Genomic DNA, 8,153 nt, shown 5'->3' on the forward strand with positions numbered 1-8,153 from the left:
AAAAAAAAAAAGAAAAAAAGAAGAGGATTCTGGTCCTCTCGTCCTTGCCCAGCTTCCCAGGGCAGCTATGAGGATAGAAGAGTCAAGGCTGCCATTTTCAAATGGTTTTTTGAAGTAGAACATCATTTTCACCCATAATCTTATCCAGAAGGCCAACATATGAAACACATAAAATGGATGTTTCATCAGCATAAATTTCTAAGCTGAAGATGGGGACAGATCATTAGTCTAAAGTCACTCCAGAGGGTAAGTGTGTAACATCTGTGATGGACACACACCCTGCCTAGGGTGTGGGTGAAGGCCAGGATGCTGAGCTACCCCAGCACCCAGTCTATCTCTGAAGTTGTCTGTGTTGCATTGATATGAAGAAAGACTTGAAGCTTCCAGACAAAAAGCTGCTTTTAAAAAATGAATTCAAAGCAAGCTTTGGTGACAACTCTAAGGCCCAGACAGGGGCTCCAAGTGTTCACACAGCCCATCTGATGATCCTTGCCCTCCTGCCATCTGGGCTTCAGACTCCCCCTTGGGGGCACAGGGAAGCTGGGGTCCACCTCCAGGGGCCCATCTGTTTACTTCTGCAGGTACAAATCCAATGGCCAAGATCACTTGGCCAGTGACCTGGCTCCCCACAACCTCTCAGAAGCCTGAGTGCTGCAGGTTGGGCAACAGAGTGTGTGTGGAGAGGCTTTGAAGGACCAGCCTGGGGCTCAGCCGGGATGTGGGAAGCAGGGCAGGTAGGGTGAGATGGGGTAGGATGGGTGAGGGGTAGGGAGCTGGCCAAGGCCTGGGAGTATAAAAATAAATCCTGTCGGCCTGGTGACATCATTGGAGCACAGGATGTCCCTGGCAGGGGCTGGGAGTGGCAGAGGGGACATGGCAGGGGGTAGGGCAGAGAGGGTCCTAATCTGCCTGTTCTGTTTCTGGGACCTGTGTGTGTGTGTGTGCGCGCATCTGTGTTTGAGACAGAGCCTTGCCCTGTTGTCCAGGCTGGAGTGCGGTGACACAAACTTGGCTCACTGCAACCTCTGCCTCCTGGGTTCAAGCCATTCTCATGCCTCAGCCTTCGAGTAGCTGGGATTACAGGTGCGTGCCACCACGCCCAGCTAAATTTTTGTATTTCTAGTAGAAATGGGGTTTCACTGTGTTGGCCAGGCTGATCTCAAACTCCTGGCCTCAACTGATCTGCAAGCCTTGGCCTCCGAAAGGGTTGGGATTACAGGCGTGAGCCACCACGCCTGGCCTCCTTTGTGTTTAGAGAGACCAGGCCTGGGTTGTCCTGGGGCAGAGAGGCTGCCAGGGCCTCCTCCCCACTAGACACTTGGGATCATTTATATTGCATCTGTGAAAACTGAGGCCCAGAGAGGCTGTGACTTGCCTGAGGCTCCACTTTGAGAGAAATGGCAGCTTCAGGACTCCAGCCAGAAGTGCCAGCCTCTCCTAAAGTCTGGTGGGCATGGTTGGGAGGATCACTGGGGAGAAGGCTTGACCGGATGAGGGTTGGGGGACGCACCAAGTGAGCCAATGCCTAGCAAGGTGCTGACAGGGGCTGTGCAGCAGACAAGCCCCTCCCACCTGGCCATCACCTCTGCGCCTCACTCACCCCGCAGAGGGACTGGGCAGGGATTAGTGCTGCCCCCATTTTACAGAAGAGAAAACCAAGACCCAAGGGGACAAAGTGGCCTGCTGCAGGCCACACAGCAAGCACATCATGCCCAGCTAGAATGGGGTCTGGTCTCTCCTGAGAGTCCCCAGTTTAGCTGCTGATAGAGAGCCAGGTCCACAGCTAAGGTAGAGTCAGGGTTGGGGAAAGAGGGGTTGCCACGGAGATACAGGGAAAGGGCAGGAGGGAGCCCTGTGCCTCTGCTCTTCTGGTCTCCTTCAGGTCCCTCCTACTGCTCACCCCTCCTCCACAGGGCTCACACTCTTACTGCACTGTGGACAAAATCCAGCCTCCTTGCCTGGCCAACGCTCTCCAGGCACATCAAGCCTCATCTCCCACCAAACCAACACACTCTAAGCTCAGTCTCACCAAAGAGCTCACAGATCCCTACAGCGATTGCTATTTCAGGCCTCTGAGCAGCGGAACAAGCTGTTCCCTCTGCCGGGGATGCCCCTCCCGAATCTTCCAGGGTAACTCCTCTTCATCCTTCAAAATTCAGCTCTGAGCCCTCACTGCTCCATCAGACCTCCATGAGGATTGTGATTGTGATTGCGATATGTTTGCTGCCTGCCCCTCTTCCTGTACCAACAACTCTTTTAGGGCAGGAAGTGTACTTTATTCATCTTTCCATGCCTAGTGTCTAGCTAGGGCCTGGATGGAGGAATTAAACTGAGTCCTGATTCTTCTGTACTCTCCTCACCAGGGACTTTGTCCAAGTCACATCCCCTCTCTGAGCCTTGATTTTTATTTATTTATTATTATTGTTTTGAGGCAGGGTCTCACTCTGGTTGTCCAGGCTGGAGTGCAGTGGTGCAGTCTCAGCTTACTGCAGCCTCCACCTCCTGGGTTCAGGTGATTCTCCTGCCTCAGCCTCCCGAGTAGCTGGGACTACAGGCACGTGCCACCATGCCCGGCTAATTTTTTGTATTTTTAGTAGAGGCGGGGTTTTGTTATGTTGGCCAGGCTGGTCTTGAGCTCCTGGACTCAAAGCAATCTGCCTGCCTCGGCCTCCAGAGTGCTGGGATTATAGGTGTGAGCCACTGCGCCCGGCCTCACTCTCTGAGCCTTTAAAATAGGGACAATAAGGCCCATTTTGCAGGGTTGCTGGAGGACGGGGTCCAATGTATCCCTTAGCAGGCAGTAACGGATACCTGTACGGGTGGGCATGGTGCTCCAAGGTCATGATCCGGACATTCTCTGACCAAGGCTCCCGGTCCATCCTCGTCTGCCCTGTCTTTCCAGCCTGCCCCATCAAATCCAGTCTGCCGCAGTCCCCACCTGCACCTGCCATCGCCTGCTGTCAGCTAGCTCTCTTCCCTAAAACCCTCCCTGTTCTCAAATCATCTCAAAGCCTTGAAGGTAGAGCACATTTCAAATGCAGAGGCCCAGGCCCCACTCTCAAGAGGCCTGGTGTGGAACCCCGGAATTAGCTTTGCTCAGCAGCCTCCCCGTGGCCATGCCCCTGCTTTAGGGGAGCCTCCCGGGGCGACATGGAAGCGCCCGATGATGTCCTAAACCTGGGGAAACAGTGAGAGCAAACGCGGTGTGGTGGGATGTGGGTGGCCATGACCTTAGGTGGCAGCTGCCTCCTGTCCTCTGTTGCTTTCCCAAGGGTGAGGTGAGCCAGCCTCGACCAGGGGCCTCCTCGGTCCTGGGCAGCAGGCGGCTGGGCCGGCGGCTTCCTGCCTTGGCCTCGCACTTGCGCGCCGGCTGTGTGCCGCTGGGCCGCGGCCTCCTCTCCGCCGAGCTCTGTCTGCGGAGACACAGACGGGGACATAAATAACACCCAGCCTCGGCCAGGCACGGTGGCTCACGCCTGTAATCCCAGCACTTTGGGAAGCCGAGGTGGGCACATCACCTGAGGTCAGGAGTTCGAGACCAGCCTGACCAATATGGGGAAACCCCGTTTCTACTAAAAATACAAAATTAGCCGGGCGTGGTGGCGCATGCCTGTAATTCCCAGCTACTCGGCAGGCTGAGGCAAGAGAATCGCTTGAACTCGGGAGGGAAAGGTTGCAGTGAGCCGAGATCGCGCCATTTCCCTCCAGCCTGGGCAACAAGAGCGAAACTCCATCGCAAAAATAAAAACAATAAAAATAACACCCAGCCTCGCCGCGTGAGGTGGCGCGAGAATCGGCGGGGGCAGCCGCGGGGCCTCGGGGGCGGAAGACGCACTCAGTGGGGAAGAGCGCGCGGCCGGGCGCAGGGGCGGAAGTCCCTGGTGGAGGTGAAGTCCGAGGAGGAGGAAGAGGAGGAGGAGAAAGAGGAGGAGGAGGAGGAGGAGGAGGAAGAGGAGGAGGAGGAGGAGGAAGAGGAGGAGGGTTCGGCGGTCTCGAAGCTGCGGCCCAGGCGGGGCAGGAGGTGTGAAGATGCCAGGTCCCCGGGGAGGGCAAAGGGCGTGCGGGCCGTAAGGGACAGCAGAGCGGTCGGGGCCGCCCACCCGGCGGACGCCGGAGGCGAGAGGCCCCACCCCGGCTCCTCTCCACACCCCACACGGCCTTGGGGAGTCAGCCCGGGACTCGCTCCCGGCAGGTGTCCTACCCGCCCCCGGTCCTGGTTGGCGCGGCGGCCGGCACGGCGGGCGCGGAGGGGGCCGCGCTGGTGTCACCAGGAGTGAACAGCCCAGCTATTCAGGGAGGGGGCGCCTCGGCGCTGCCCCCCGCGACCCGCGCTGACGTCGCCGCGCAGCCCGTTACGTAACCCCCCTCCCCGCCTTCCGTCGCGGGCCCGGCCTCCTCCTCCAGCGCCGCCTCGCCTGCCGCAGCGCCTTCGCGTTCCGCTTTGCGTCCAAAGGGAAACTGAGGCCCTTCTCCAGCAGAGCACGGCGGGTAGTGCCCGCGGGAGTGGCTGTGACCGCCCTCGTTAGGATTCTTGGGTCCCTAGGGGAGCCCACACTGCGAGGGGAGCCGCAGCTCCGCCTGGGGGACTCGGCTTCCTCCTGTCTACCGCGTTCTTCCTTCCTGGCCTGTACTCTGGGGGCTCTGGAGTCTTCTGTGGCCGCTCCACCCACATTTGTGCCTGGGCCACCATGTGCCTTAAATTATAAAGTCGGGCAGTGACGCTCAGTAGGGGCTGGTTTCTCCACCTTCCTCTGGGTGACCTTAGGCAGATTTTGCCTCTCCGAACCTCAGTGTCCCCACCTGTCTAAAATGGCCCCTTCCTTCTAGTGTGGTGGGGAAGAACAGCAGCATGTCGACACCCGGTGAGTACTTAGCCAGGTAGCTGTGAACTCTCCTTATCTAACCCTCCCTGCCAGGGGCCTGCCACAGCGCCAGACCTGGGCCTGGTTAGGTGGTGCCCAGCTGGGCCAGTCAGCTCCCTGTGGACCTTGGCCTTTGCCCTGGGAGCACGCGGTGCAGGCCTGCCCTGTGGCCCAGCAGCTGCAGATGGGCTGGTGTTCTGTGGCCTGGTGATGATGGGGAGTGGGTGCTTTCCTGTCACCTTCCTTACAAGACCCTGGGAGCACCTGAGGGTCCTTGCGGTCCCATTCATGGTTTTACTAAGGTAGCTCACCCAGAACCTGTTTTGAGCATCTAGGAAGAGCAAGTTGTGAGATGAGGAAGGTATCTGCCCAGGCCTTCTCTGAGCTCCTCAGACACTGGGAACCTCAGTCTCTTCATCTCTTCCTTGGGCATAGATACCATACCTCCTTCCCTTCCCTCCTGCTTGGCCCCTGCCAGCATGAGATGAAATGTCACTTTCCCTGCTCCCACACATTGGCTTGGACATAAGCCCAGGGCTTTATGCTCATTTTACCTTTTTTTTTTTTGAGGACAGAGTCTTGCTCTGTCACCCAGGCTGGAGTGCAGTGGTGCGACCTCGGTTCACTGCAACCTCCACCTCCCGGGTTCAAGCGATTCTCCTGCCTCGGCCTCTCTAGTAGCTGGGACTATAGGTATGTACCCCCACACCCGGCTAATTTTTGTATTTTTAGTAGACATGGGGTTTTGCCATGTTGGCCAGGCTGGTCTTTAACTCTTGACCTCAAGTGATCCACCCGCCTCAGCCTCCCAAAGTGGTGGGATTACAGGCGTGAGCCACCGTACCCGGCCTCATTTTACCTTTGAGCAAACATATGAGAGGAGAATTAGTGTCCAGGCCACACAGCACCAGCCTCGCCTTTGACAATTGAGGAAACCAAGAGGTGGAGTCGCTCTTCCAGGCAGGGTAACCAGTCATCCTGGTTTGCTGGAAACTGAGGGGACTCAGGCTTTAGTGGGAAAACTGGGAGTTACCCTATCACCAGGATACACACCTGGCAAGTGACAGTGTCTATGTTCAAAGTCTGGCTGCAGAGCCTGTGTGTGGCACCAAACTATTGCCTTCAATTTTTTGTTTGCTGAATTAATAAATGCAAATGAATGAATGAATCCTTCCCTCTCACTGCCCTTCTCAGTCCTCCTTGGGCACCTTGGCTCATGTGCCTTGGTCTGAGTCTAGACTGTGCCAGCAGCATCCTGTGGGAGGCCAGATGGCTGGTTCCGCTGCTGAGTTCCAAGAAACCCCTTGGCCCCTTGCTTGGTTCAGCCTCAGCCTTCAGGAACCCCCCCAGGGTCCACCCAACAGGCTTGTACCGTGTGCCTAGGGAGGAGGCTGGGTTCCCACCTGGTGAACCACTCAGCCCCGTAGTATTAGCGGTTTGGCTTCAGACTTGTCACTTTGCTTCTTGGAGCTCAGTTTCCTCACCTATAAAATCACAGTACTGGGGGCTGGGCGCAGTGGCTTACGCCTGTAATCCCAGCACTTTGGGAGCCCGAGGCGGGCGGATCATGAGGTCAGGAGATTGAGACCATCCTGGCTAACACGGTGAAACCTCATCTCTACTAAAAATGCAAAAAATTAGCTGGGAGTGGTGGCGGGCACCTGTAGTCCCAGCTACTCAGGAGGCTGAGGCAGGAGAATGGCATGAACCCGGGAGGCGGAGCTTGCAGTGAGCCGAGGTTGCACCATTGCAGTCCAGCTTGGGTGACAGAGCGATTCTGTCTCCAAAAAAAAAAAAAAAAAAATCACAGTGTTGGTTGGGCGCAGTGGCTCACACCTGTAATCCCAGCACTTTAGGAGGTCAAGGTGGTTGGATCACCCAAGGTCAGGAGTTCGAGACCAGCCTGGCCAACATGGTGAAACCCTATCTTTACTAAAAATGCAAAAATTAGGCCGGGCACAGTGGCTCATGCCTGTAATCTCAGCACTTTGGGAGGCCGAGGCGGGCGGATCACCTGAGGTCAGAAGTTCAAGACCACCCTGACCAACATGGGGAAACCCTGTCTCTACTAAAAATACAAAAATAGCCGGGGGTGGTGGCGGGTACCTGTAATCCCAGCTACTCGGGAGGCTGAGGCAGGAGAATCGCTTGAACCCGGGAGGCAGAGGTTGCGGTGAGCCGAGACTGGGCCATTGCACTCCAGCCTGGGCAACAAGAGCGAAACTCCGTCTCAAAAATAAATAAATAAATAAAAATACAAAAATTAGCCGGGCATGGTGATGCATGCCTGTAATCCAGGAGGCTGAGGGACGAGAATCGCTTGAACCCGGGAGGTGGAGTTTGCAGTGAGTGGAGATCATACCATTGCCCTCCAGCCTGGGTGACAGAGTGAGACTCCATCTCGAAAAAATAAAATAGTCGGGCACAGCGCCTCACGCCTGTAATCCCAGCACTTTGGAAGGCTGAGGTGGGTGGATCACGAGATCAAGGGATTGAGACCATCCTGGCCAACATGGTGAAACCCCATCTCTACTGAAAATACAAAAATTAGCCAGGTGTGGTGGTGTTTGCCTGTAGTCCCAGCTACTCAGGAGGCTGAAGCAGGAGAATCACTTGAAGTTGGGAGGCGGAGGTTGCAGTGAGCCGAGATGACGCCATTGCACTCCACCCTGGGTGACAGAGCTAGACTTCGTCTCAAAATAAATAAATAAATAAAATGAAGTAACATAATAAATAAATAAATAATAAAAATAAAAAATCACAGTGTTGGCCGGGCACGGTAGCTCACACCAGCACTCTGGGAGACCGAGGCAGGCAGATGGCTTGAGCCCAGGAGTTTTGAGACCATCCTGGACAACATAGGGAAACCCCTTCTCTATCAAAAATAAAAAAATCAGCCAGGCATGGTAGTGCAGACCTGTGGTCCCAGCTACTTGGGAGGCTGAGGTAGGAGGATCGCTTGAACCCAGGAAGTCAAGGCTGCAGTGAGTCATGATTGTGCCACTGCACTCTAGCCTGGGTGACAGAGAAAGACCCTGTCTCAAGTCAATAATAAAATAAATAAATAAAAAATAAAGCGAGGGTGTTAAGACATGTCTACCAGGTTGCTGCCAGTATTTGGGACAATACAGATGAAATTCTTGGCACACAGGATGCTCTTAATAAATAAATGTTATTATTGCTTATTAATGTGGCAGTACTAGCATACTTCACTCCATTAAGCACTTTCTGTGTGAGGGTTACTGTCCTAAATGCTGCGCATGCATTCACGCCCAGTGAAGATCTGGGTTT

The sequence above is a fragment of the Gorilla gorilla genome, chromosome 23, assembly GCF_029281585.2.
Source record: "Gorilla gorilla gorilla isolate KB3781 chromosome 23, NHGRI_mGorGor1-v2.1_pri, whole genome shotgun sequence".
NCBI classification, from domain to species: Eukaryota; Metazoa; Chordata; class Mammalia; order Primates; family Hominidae; genus Gorilla; species Gorilla gorilla.